The sequence below is a fragment of the Myxine glutinosa genome, chromosome 4 (assembly GCF_964187855.1).
Source record: "Myxine glutinosa chromosome 4, kmMyxGlut1.1, whole genome shotgun sequence".
Lineage (NCBI taxonomy): Eukaryota > Metazoa > Chordata > Myxini > Myxiniformes > Myxinidae > Myxine > Myxine glutinosa.
In genome coordinates, this window is record NC_136264.1 from 94,303,405 (window position 1) to 94,316,890 (window position 13,486).

General features: G+C 46.4%; 1 long non-coding RNA gene across 1 annotated transcript; it reads left to right on the top strand.

Annotated features, from left to right (window-relative positions):
* The first annotated feature begins 212 nt into the window (after positions 1–212).
* Positions 213–5,614, top strand: LOC144891548 (uncharacterized). Its single transcript, XR_013622982.1, has 3 exons — positions 213–348; positions 3,284–3,453; positions 5,094–5,614. It is a non-coding gene; the product is annotated as an uncharacterized LOC144891548 (long non-coding RNA).
* Positions 5,615–13,486: the final 7,872 nt, after the last annotated feature.

Genomic DNA, 13,486 nt, shown 5'->3' on the forward strand with positions numbered 1-13,486 from the left:
CCAAGTTATTCGAAATTGCACAATGGCACAATTCAAAAGTGAGTGTGTAAAGTTACTTTTTGATTGTTTGTGCATCCCGAGGTCAGGGCAGAGGGCAGTTTACTGCAGCTCTACCCTATCTGGAAAACCTTGTAAATATTGATTGCTTGCCAAGCTGCCAGTTTGCACTCCCCTCACCCTCCCTTCCACCTCTTCATTGCACTACATTTGTAGAAAAGCATGTGCTGGCACAGGGAGGTCACGGCCTGGCACAGCAGAGCGATGCGGCGTTTGATACTGCTCCCGGTGCTCTTCCTGGCCTGCTTTCCTAGAGTTCATATTGAAGCGAACCATGCATGGGACAACCAGGTGACTGAAAGCTCATCGACCGGGTGGTCCATGTGACCCCTTTACTTGACTGGTCTATTTCATTCAACTGCGGAAAATTTGTCTTCTCTGCAATTCGGGCAAATTGTATTTGAGTGAATTATTCAGTTTACTCTCTCCATCTTAATCTTTGGTTCTTCCAGGTCTTCCAGGTCCTCTGCTTCTTCCAGGTCCTCTAGGTTGCCATTTTGGACTGTACTTGTTGTCCATCACTTGTCTGTGTCTGTTGCTGTGCGTCCAGCCCAGTTTTTGGATTTTGACCAACGTGTTGAATTTATTTTTCTGGATAACTAATGCATTGGTTTCTCTTGTTATCCCAACAACAAACAATTTACCTTACAGTAAAGGTTAAAATATGCGAAGAAAAATAAATAAATCTGTCCTTAACAGGTCGTGGACCACACTAAGTGTCTGGACGTGTATTGTAATTTTTGAAGTTGTGATGAACTACCTGGTTTAAGTTTGAAGGATTGAATTTTGTACTAGATTGCACTCCAATGGAGATCATCAAATATGCCCAATAGAATTTATTTGATTGAAGTAATGTATCTTTTTGTGCAGGCTGATGTTATGAAGGAAGGGGAAGGTGTGCTCTATGTAACTTGAGCGTAAAATATCCCTGGATATCGTCCATATAGTTGAAACGGGTATTTTGGGACATTTCCCATCACAACTCTTCATGACCAATGATGTCAAGTGCCAACACATTTATATTAAGTGGCATTTATCAATAACAACACATTCACACTTCATATCATTGGCCAAGACCAGTTAAGACTGGTGGTGGCTTAACGGTTAAGGTGGCTGGCTTAAGATCTTAGGGTCTTGATTTTGAACCTCTGTCGTGCCGCTGAATTAACACCAGGTGGGTTTACTCAGCCTGTCATGCTTCCGAGGTTGGCAAAATTAGTACCAGCTTACTGGGATAAATAAGGCATTTGAGTATCCTGCGTCGGAGTGGCGACCCACCCAGGATTGCGCTCAATAGCCAAGAAAAAGCTGGCAGCCCTATGCATCTGAAAACACAAAAGGAGTGGTGGTTCTTATTCTCAAAGAGGGAAATTTTCCTGCTGGAGGGAAATTTACTAATGCACCTTGTGTACCAAAGCATGACAGTTGACTGCAACGATTTAGGATAAGGGTAGGCCTTTGAGTTGTGGCATGGGCAAATGCTGCCTCCAATTCCTGGTGACTCCGCATATCACGAGTTTGAAAATATGTTGCGCTTACCTGTCACTTAAGTCTCTGTAGAGATTATGTAAGGGTTTTTTTTAATGGAAGCTTCTTCTATTTGAATTCAATGTCCTATCATGTGAGTGGCTCGATGATCTACCTTGATTTCTCCTTCTGCCAAAAAACAACAACCTCTGTTTGTGAGTAAAGGTATTTTTGTGTCAATACCTTTCTGTTGAGCTTCTTTGCCATTTTAAATCGAGCTGGCTCAGTGTATTTGAATACACTAGCAAACAATTCCCCTAGAATTAGAAGAGATGACAATTATATTACCCAGAATTGGGGTGCTCGCCCCACCATGAAACCCAGGGACCATTAAAAAAAACTTACCAACTAAAGTCTACACACCAAGAGTACAACCACTATTTTTCAACTCATTCTGTTCAGTGGTTCTGGAGTTGTTGTTTTTTGTATACAAGATCGAGGTTCGTGTAAGAGCTAACATTAATCACAAAAAAACAAACTGACACATAAAACATAAAACATATGATAAAGGGAGCGGGAGACAAGATGGGGGGGAGAGAGGGAAGCACACAAGTACAACATTTGAGAGCAGGGACATCGGGAGATCTGTGGGAGGGAGAGAGTGCTTGGGGAGAGGAGGCACGGAAAGGGGGAGGGGTGGGAGAGGTATAAAACACATGGACACTGCTCGGACTTCCAGGAAAGAAGTTGGTATTTCAAAAAAAGTGGATCTGGGGTGAAATTAGCGGGGGTAGAAAAGATCAATGTTTTGGATGGGGGAAGATAAGAGATGGTGGTGAACAGCTGTTTTAAAGACCTGGAGGGAGGAGTGGGATTGAAGAGAGTGAGGGAGTTTGTTCCAGAGGCGGGAGAAAAGAGGAATGAAGGAGTGAAGGTGAGCAGAGAGTCTTGATTTTGGCAGTTTAACCATGAGGGTTGCTGGCAGATCTTGTGCGTCCTGTAGGAATATTTGGGGGACAGAGCCCAGAGAGAGCTGGGGGAGCAAGGCCGGAGAGGAGTCGGTAGAAGACAGAAAGACCACCAACCTTGCATTGAAATGTGCATTGAAACCAAACCATTGAAACCACCAACCAAAGTGCTTTGAAATCAAACAAATACAAACAAACACTTCGTATTTAATTTTATCGTATGATTTTTATCAATCGATTTTTGTGGGGACTACAAGACCATAAATCGCCATTCTAAACTGGACGGATGGATATCCTGTGCCCAAGGCCGAGGACCTGTTCACAACTCTCATTGGCGGTGAAACTTTTCCAAGGTTGGACCTGATCTACACTTGCACGCAAATGGAACTTTCAGAGAATCAAAAACCATCACGTGTATCGATACACGCCGCTCGTGGACTATTCGTGTTGTCTCGTAAAGGCATTTTCTGATGACGATATGAAGTTTGAAATTTTAGTCCAATAGTGGTATTGACATAAAGTTAGCAACTCCACGTGACAATTGAACAATCTTCCTCAACCCCAGAAGCGAGCACCTATCCACAAACAAACTACCTATACAAATGCAGACAATATCCATGTACCTCCAATGTTTCTAGGTACCTGTATGATTCCAATTTAAACTTATCTACTCTTTCTGCTGCCATTACCTTTCTAAGGAGATCTTTCCACGCATTAACTAGATACGGATGTTCCTGTTTAATTATCCCATGGAGATGTCCTACAAAAGCCATTTGAATGCTGTTCTGCAGAGTCCATGTCCCCCAGCCGGTATATCGAACATGCAGGTGACGGCGATGATAACGGCTCGCTTTGCCTATACTCACGTGGCAAGCACAGTGCACAACAATGGACGTGTACCTCGAGATGCCGTGTTCCACGTACAGCTTCCCAAAGAAGCTTTCATCTCCAACTTCACCATGTGCGCACAGCGGGCAAGCCTCCATAATATTTAAATGTTTTTTTGTGGTTATTCTTGCTTATTAGCCTCGCCTGAGGAGAGGTTATTGCATTTGAGGCCGTTTGTTTGTTTGTCTGTCTGCTTGTCTGTCTGTTTGTCTGTCTGTTTTTCCACACAGAATAAATATGATTTTCTCTGCAACCGTTAGTCCAATCGACAGGAAATTTTCACCATATGTGCGACTTCACCTGTAGAATTTTTAAATGATAAATATGACGTCATATGTCACGTGGTATGGCCGCCATCTTGGAAAAACCGATGAACTTTGCACCTATATAACTCCGAAAGCGCTGAATAGAAAAAAATGAGACATGGCTCTTTGTAAAGAACTCTCCATGGGGAATAAAATATGTCAATGATGATGTCATAGGTGCCTCAATTATGACGTCATAATTCGACAAGTACAAACATTCATCCGATCAAGATGAAATTTCTTGAGCATCAGCCAGAGATAAATTGGGGGAAAGAAATAATAACAACGACGTTATCGGTCACGTGGTTCGGTCGCCATATTTGTTTTCACACAAAAGCCTTTAAAAAACGCTGAAAACATGTCCTGGCGAGGGTCTGCAATCTCTGATTGCTCTTTCTTGTTATATTTGCATTTTCTATTGAGGATACATTGAGCTTCGCACACTAGGTGCAAGACTGCTCCACAGATCTCCATCCCTTTCCACCTTTCCAATACTCATAATTTGTTGCCACATCGTCACTCCGACTAGCCACTACGACTGTTACTGCTGCTGCTGCTGCTACTACTAGTATTACTACTACCCAATTTATCTTACCATTAATTAATGGGGGTTGACCGCACAAGTTTCTTTGCTTCTCTCCACATCCCTCTATCCAGGCATCCTCTATCTACACCCCCACTTTTTTCATATCACTCTCCACTACCATCTTCAACCTCAATTTTGTTCTGTGCTGCCAACTGCACCAATATCTAAGACCTGCCTGACCACATCCCCTCCTCCCTCCTGAGCACATGCTCCAACCAACACAGACGTGCATTGTACAGTTATTGTCCCTTATTGCTGCCCACCTCCTGTTATCCTTATTCCTTTTCCTATCCCTCAGAGATATCCCATCATCCTTCTCATCATCTGCATGTCAGTTCTCTGCCACTATCGATCTTATTCCTTTCTCAAAACCTACGTTTCTGCTCCAATAACTCGTCTTCTTACCATTTTGTCCATAACATATTCACTCAGTACTGATTCATATCTGACTTCTTGTGCAGGTCAGGTCAGTCTTTTAGGACTGCCATTGGTAATATGTAACCCAATGCTGCCTGCCACATGGTCCAGTTGTCGGCGACTAAACCGACACCCAACACTGGCTTTGCTAGTGGGGAGGGTGACTGTTACACCATACTAGGACTAAAAAACAACACCTGCTAAAGGGCGCCAGGGAGCCAAAGGCCATTCAGTAAGGAGATGGTGTCTCCAAAAAAACACCCATCCGGTTTGGACCGGTTTAAGTCATACCAAAGACCTTAACAATGGTACGTGCTGCTTCCTTGCTTGAAAGGGATAAAGCACGGACAATCCCCATTGGTTGGCATCCATGGGGAGGAGGAAATTGAATATTTTCTCTTGCAGGACCATCAACGGGACTGTTCACGTGGGTCGGGTGATGGAGAAGTTGGAAGCAAGGATGCAGTACGAGGAAGCACGATGGCAAGGACGCACCTCCTCCCTATTAAGGTGCACCATTAATCGATCGCCAGGTTGTGGTGTTTACCAGCCACTTTTGTCAGGCCATGGTATACATCGCTTGATTTTCTGAAGACATGCTTGTTCAGCTCCAATACGGATGACGGATGACGTATGAATGCTAACGAGGCCTTTCGCGCATGCGCTGTGTGTGAGTTTACAGCAAGCCACTTCTGCTGGCATGGGTGCTTTTAACCTGCCATTGGTAGCATGAAATCTGCAAGTCAAGTAGTCTTTAAAATACAACTTTTAACATTAAATAAAAGAGTTTCAGGGTGGTTAACCGTAATTGTGCTACTGGATGAAAATCGGTCTCATGAAAATGTAGGAAATGGGACTAAGGTGTCGATATCCTATCATTCCCTGTTAATATAAGTGAGCCACGGTAGATACACACACCACACTCACTCACCCACTCTCTCTCTCTAACATTTTAGCAATTTTAGCAAAAAATCTCGTATAATTTATCTTGTGGCTCTGGAACCAAACAAGCAAGATATTGTTATGTCGGTTGGGTAGGGGATATATAGATCCAGGTAGATCTGCATAGGTATCATGCTTCAGCTGTCGTGATAGGAAACCTCACCTGTAATAAGTTCTGTTTTGACGGTTTGTTCGGATTAAGGTGCATCTTCGTCCCCATTATGAGGAATGGGGCATGATAAATAGTTCTAGGGATTATGCTAATTCCCATGTGTGTGAAACCTCTGTGATTATCCTGGTGACCCTTATGGCAATACATCACATACAGTAGATAGATCCATTAGTGCACACACTAATTAAATTCCCCCTTCGCCACAAGACAATAAAACTGACCGGATGAGCAGACAGGAAGCAGTCACACACTACGGCGTCATGGCAAGCAGACGCCGACCAGGCAGGCTGAGAGCCACACCCAGAAGGACTCTTGATTGACAGAGGGGAAGGGCGAGTTGGAGGTAGGTCGCTGATTGGAGGGTAGGGAAGATGAAGGACGTGCCACATGATGACGTGATACCAAAGGTGCTCGGCCAATCAGTGAGGAGGGCACGAAAAGATGGGTAAGAAGCTACGCACTGGTTGGAGGAGAAGTGCCGGTGACGTGAAAGGGCGCAAAAGGTCACAAGGAAAGGAGGCACTGATTGGCAGAGGAAGAGAGCTGACGTCAGACGCCGAGCAGTAAAACCTCTCGCTTACCGGCATTTTCCACTCTTCCCTTGGCCCTCTTGCTCTGGACTGTCCGTTTTGCATTGGCTCTGCTCGTTTTGGCTTCCTTCCTGCTCGTACCTTTTCCCTGTTTGCCTTTCGTTCCCATTTGGACCTCTTCCCTGTTTGCCTTTCATTCCTGTTTGGACCTCTTTTCTTGCGATCTGGAGATTGCCCTACTTGTTGGACGTTGGAGAGATGTTGGAGCGCCGACGATACTCTTGCCCGGCGTTCACACACGGGACCTCGTGGGCAATCGCGCAGGGGTGCGAGGCTTGCCGGCAGCGCTGTACGTGGACCTGATGGAGTGCAAACATCAGAGCCTGGACGGCCGAATGGACCCGACATCCAGACAGATGAGACGCACCACAGAACACGACGAAACGTTAATTTTATTATCCTTCCCATTGTTTTGTATTTGAAGTCTGTGAGTGGGATCCCAACCTCGGTTTTAGTTATTTATCGTCGCGTCCATTGTTCTCGGGTTCCGTTAATAAATATTTATTTTTGTACATTTTACCTCCACGTCGGATTGAATTGATTTTTAGGGTGAAGACATCGTTGGACCGACAGGTAAGCCGCTGCATTCTCCCCCAAACCCCCCTGCTCGTGTATGATCCGCCACTGAATTGGAAATGCCTCATTAAGCTCAATTCCATCCATGGACGCTCTGTCTTAATAGAGTCGTCCACAGGACAACATATTTATCATTGCCTTCACAACTGCCATCCCTCTCCCCCACCCCCACCAATATGATTAATAGTAAATATCATTTTAAAGTTGATTTCAAACTTAACCCGTACATTCACAATCCCCAGATATGTCCTTCCCAACGCTGTTAAGAAGAACCCAAACAATATACAGTGTTTCCTTCAGGGAAGTCGACCTGATACATCTCGCTCCAATGTAAATGTAGATGGCGCAAGCTTTGTGTATTTTCACATCACAAATAAATTATGCACAGCATCGTCTTTCCAACTGCAGACCTCCATTTAATAAATCGCCAAGCCTGCCATGTTCACAGGAGGCACTCTCACAAGGTTCAAAGTCGATTCAATGGTAGCGATCCATTTGGGATTTGTGTCGTGCACGCCCGTCCACTCGGGCCTTGCACTGGCCCACATGGTTGGGAGTTTTAAGTGTGGATAGCTACCCTTTTGGTGAGCTGATATAGTTTTCCAACTCTTTTGTTGGGTAGAGGAACACCCTTTTCTCTCAGGTACTTTTACAAGTATTTTCAGCTTCTTTTAGAAGCTTTGTGAGCCATTTAAGGTAACAATCCTTATCTCACACGTGATATCTTTTGTGTGCCCCGAAGACCACTGTTTCTAGGGGTTTCTGTAAATGCAGACTGAGCATTCTGGAGTGCATTACATCATTTCCAAAGTCATGTGTTGTCGTTTAAACTGCACACAAATGGCGGAGGAAGTTACAATTTGTTATAATGTTCAAGTTACAAACTTTGAAACACTGTAAATATTTCCTTTACATGAGTGCACCATTTCAGGTCCCATTTCATTGGGGATCATGTTATTATTACTCACGCAAATACAGTATAGCTGAATTTTGACACTGACACACTATTATATACACATGACAGGCAGATTTAGTCTGGAATATGTACAGGGAGAGGTTGATATATATATATATATATATATATATACAGTGGTACCTCGGCTTACGAGTGCCCCAACGTACGAGTTTTTCGGGATACGAGCCGTCGCTCGGGCGGTTTGTTGCTTTGGGATACGAGCCGAGATCCGATGTACGAGCTCAAAAAATTTATTTTTTTGAATTTTCCGGTTGTGGCTTCCGGTTCCGGTCACGCGGTTATCTTGCCGTGAAAGCATCTCTGCTTGGATATAAAACACGCAATCGTCGAAATACATGAGCGAGGAATCTCCTTGCTCCAGCCGGTGACGTCATCGGCGGGGATCCCCGCCTCCAGAGTGGCTGGTCACGTGACCGCCAAAGCGTGTCGCGCGTGCGGGTATAATGAGCTACACCTGTGGATCACGTGACCACGGAAGCACGCCTCGCTTGAGAGGCATGGCTTTCGGTTTGCGTTTTGCTTTATAAGGCGCGATAAATGGGCTTTTGAGTGTTAGCGGTTCATGGCGTTGACGGTTCATGGCGGTTCATGGCGGTTCATGGCGTTGACGGTCAAAAACCCATTACATCAATTTTACCAGGCACTGTACAGTAAGTACAGTGGACACCAAATGCACGGTGGAAGGCTAGAAGTAGAAGATCGTCCAAGACAAGTGAGAATAAGCCATACTTTGGAGGAGATGACGTCATTCGCTGGTCCGATAACCAAAGATGTGGTATAAAAAACCAGGTGAGCTAACAATGCAGCAATGAAGGAATTCGGCCAAGGCACCGGCACACAACGACCTACCTACATCGAAAGACTCAATGCCAATGGTGACAGAAGCCAAGACGGCCGGCTTAAACACCGCCGAAAGACCACGGTGTACCAACTTACGATGCAGAACATCTTGCACTTAATATGATGACAACAGGTGCCATCCTCTGACGTACCATTACAGGTACAGGTACAGTACACGTGAGCACAGAGCAAAAGTTCACTGAAACCGAGATTAAGAAAAAAGAAAAAACACCTCGTGGTCCGTGCTCGATATCCGAGTTTCAATCTTTTCAAACACATGATGCTCTCGGTCACGGTATCTCCTGCGAGCTGCTTCTCCTTCAACCACACAAACAACAACTTCTCCATATCTTCATGGATAGAGGTCCGGAGCTTTGAAATAATCGTAACGCCCTTGGCTGGCGTTATAGCCTTTATGGACTCCTTCTGCTTCAAAATCGTACATATCGTAGAAGGAGTACGATCGTACTGCCTCGCCAAGTCGACAACACGCACACCTCACCTGGCATGCTCTTCTCCTCTGCTTAATAAAACCAGTTTATTTCTTTACATTCTCTTGTATTATGTACAGTATATACGAGGTCGTGCTTGTTTATACATTATTTGTTATTTATAAAGTACATTTTTGTTATTTAAAAGCACCTAACAAAAAAAATTGGTGTTTTTTTTTTGAGGCTGGAACGGATTAATAGCATTTCAATGCATTTGAATGGGAAAATTTGCTTTGACTTATGAGCGATTTGGCTTACGAGCTCCGTCACGGAACGGATTAAACTCGTAAGCCGAGGTACCACTGTATATATATATATATCAATATATATATATATACATATATATATATATATTGATTGTTACGGCTCTCAACGTCGGCCTTTTTCCCCTTAAGAAGGGGGGATTAATCCCCTTGTGTGCGACTGACCGACGTGAGTCCTGAAGTTGCCCAGCTCCCTCCGGAGAGGCAGGTGAGCACCCTCGTTCGCGACCGCGGACAAGCTGTTAATTGCCGAGCGGATTAGCAGCCGCGGCACGAACCATTAGCAAGTACGAGACCCGATTCTATTCGTTGGCCGAATCGTGCCACAGGTATTCAATGGGGAAATCACAAAGACGATCGGATGTGAGGAAACCAGAAGGTAAGGAAGAACAAATATAATTTATTACTAATATTTACACAATCAAAGGAACCAAGGAAGATGGAAAGATACGAAAATAAAGACAGAAGGAGTAAGACACAGTGCAAATACTAACTTATCTAAACAGGCTTAACTTATACCCCAGACAACATAAAGACGGACGACAGTCAGACTTACACGGGGAATGATGATAGGAATGACAGGAACGAATGGCTGGAAGGGGAGGAAGGTTCAGCTGGAGGTGGATGGCTGGACGGACGAGGAGGTGGGATCACAAGGCGGGAAGGATGCGGGTGGTTGGTGTGATCCCGGCTCGAGTTGAGCAGCCGCCAACTCTCCCCAATCGTCTCCGCACGGCAACGTTGCTTCGTGGCCGCAACTGCCGTCACCGCTGTCGACACTCAAAGCTGCGGTTTGTTCACTCAACTCTCTCAGTGCTCACTCCTCCACTGAACTGAACTCTCAACTCTCTTCTCTACTGAACTCAACTCCACTCTCTTGGGGGGCGCCGCGTGACGGGTTTTATAGCGCCACACCCTGGAACGTTCGCGAAATTGCCCGATCATTCTCTCTCCGCCCTGTCAAGCCAAACCCCTTGTGCTTGGTTGGTTGATCGGGGCTGGCTCACTCCTCCTTCCTATGACGAGGTGGAGACACGCCTTTCTTCTCCGAGCTGGCCGCGTGCGTAATGGCGGGAAATGCAGTTGGTAATGCAGGCAATGCAATTGAAAGGGGATTCTACCTTATTTCAATTCGATTCAATGCAGAGTCAACTAATGGGAAACACAGCCTTAAACTAATACACATAATAAGGAAATAACTATATAACATATAAATAATAACTATATAAATAACATAATAAGGGTATATGGTGGCCTACGTGCATGTATATGGACTAACTAAGAGGATGACCTTTGACCTTTACACTACGGAGGTATTTACAAGGAATCATTACATTTTACAGAGGGTGATATTTACAACAATTACACAGGATTCTCAAATCCGCAACACTGCACCCTCATCCTCTAGGCATGTCCCGGGCCTATAAAACTTTAACTTAGTGTGGCACGTAGGTGTAGTTCCCTCTACAATTAACCTGACCCTGAGTGCGACAGTTTTAAAACACAAATAAGTATGTCCCTCTGCTGCATTGCACCCTACCTAACAGAATCACGCCCACAGCTAACCGAATTGCGGAATGGTTTTCAAACTAAACATGAACGGTGGGGAGCATCATTTACAAGTGACGCTGATTGTATTTACACTGCAACCCAGGACCTGCGATTGTTCTTTTGGGGGGGGGGGGGGGGGTGAACAGCCTGCGCTGCATCGATGCACCCGCCCCAACAAAGAGCACCATAAAGCCCCATACAGCACCATAAACGCACCAGTCAGTGCACAGTCACCACAGTTCAAAAAAAACAAACAAACCCCTGCTGGTGGTCTTTCTCTTCGGCTCCCTCTGCTGGCCATTGTTCTTCTTGATGTTGTCATTCTCATCTTCATGGTTGCGGCCTATTTGGTGGATATAAAAATGAAAAATGCACAAAACGTGTCCATTTTTATTTATGGCCCACAGGGGCCGACTATGGGTGGTTCACCTGTATGGCATAGGCGCCACGTTACCGAGGTCCGCAAACAAGATCTTCCTCTGGCCAACCTGGCCGGTTCCAGCAGAGGGGCCATGCCCCAACCCGTGGGGTCCATGAGTGGTGCTCAGCCACAGACATGTGGTCCATAAGTGGTGCATCGATGCAAGCAGCTGGTTGTCGGGGTTCGGGCACAAAATGGCGGACTCCCGCACGCTCCCCTTCGTGCCCAGAGAGCACGATCCATGGGTCGGGGAAGGAAGACAGAGAGGGCAGGTTAGCGAGGGGTAAGGGCGCAAGGGTACACATCAATAAAGGCAATGCAAGGTGAGGTGCGCCTGGAGACCGAGCGGAGAAAAGCTCGTCCCTATCGTACGTCACCCCACCCGTCACCTGTTCTACCCTTGCCCTTACCCATATTTACAAAAATCTACACCTTTACAAATCCGTCACTACGTCTCGTCCTCCCTATATTTCCCCTATACCAAATTCGTCACAATCCCATTAATCCAAAATTTGCCATCACCAATTCATCATCAATCCTCATAAGGAGGGAGAGATGGAACATCAGCACAATGTCACACCCACGTCATGATGCGTCTCACAATCCAAACATTTGCACAAAAATAATTAAAACATGGCATGGTGTGGAGTTTTGTCACCTCAGGTGAGTGGATGTAGATGGTGCGAGGAGATTTCAATCCTAACTACGTACTTCCTAAATGACATTAACACACTTTACACTACCGGGGTCTTTCCCTGCCAATCCATTGGCCATCTTACTCGATGCGGTTTTAAGAACCAAATTCCCGTTGACCAAACTGTGGTGCTTCATCAATTTGGGGTCTCACTCCCCCGATTCAACTCCCTGTGCCTTTGCACAATTTCAGGACTGGGTCGTGTGGCTCTCCCAGCAGGTCTACCCACCTGCACACCTCCACCACTGCAGTTGCCTCCGAGCTTACCTGCTCCTTACCCTAACCTATCTACCTGGGGAAGGCCCTCTGGCGCTCTCCCCACTCGGTGCCCTCTCTGGCACTGGGCTACCCGGGTCCGTCCTCCGGATCCTCGGGCCCCATCCACAACAACTCTACCGGCTCCCAGAGCCTACCTGCGGCCTCACCTGGCCGACATCCTCACAGTGGCGGAGTGCCCATTTAACTACACACACTAACAGGCCACACGCCCAGCCATTTCCACGACACTAATGCACCCATCCAAACACCATTCTTCCCACCACGCACCACAGATGCCAATATCCAACCACAATTTACCTACTCCCTCTACCTAACTCTTAAACTACCCTCCCCGGGTATTCGTGATGGGGTCCATCCTCCCCAGACACTCCTTCGCACCATCCACTCCACTCCACAGTTTCCACCATACTCACTCCACACCATCCATTCCATACTCCATATATTCCATACTCCATGTATTCCACATAACCAGTCTCCATGCACCTGTTCACTTGCACACCTGTGCAATCACACCTGGTGCCTCCTGCACCCTCCTTCCTCCCAGGCTTCTTCAATCATTCAATACAATGCACAACCACAATTGTTCCTCATGCACTGCTCCATACACTTCCACGCTCAATACAACTCACAATCACCTCACTCACTTTTCTCAATACATTTCTAACTCTCTAAACCATTGCCTCAGGCACCCAGATTCTCTCACGCTCATACACACATCCTTCCCGAGCATTGCCTAGCAATTCCTCATTTCACCAAGCCCAAGAGGCACCCATCGGCTGCACCACGGACGCACCCATCGGCTGCACCACGGACGCACCCACGGGCTGCACCACGGACACACCCACGGGCTGCACCACGGACACACCCACCGGCGGCACCACGGACACACCCACCGGCGGCACCATGGACACACCCACCGGCGGCACCACGGACACACCCACCGGCTGCACCACGGACACACCCACCGGCGGCACCACGGACACACCCACCGGCTGCACCACGG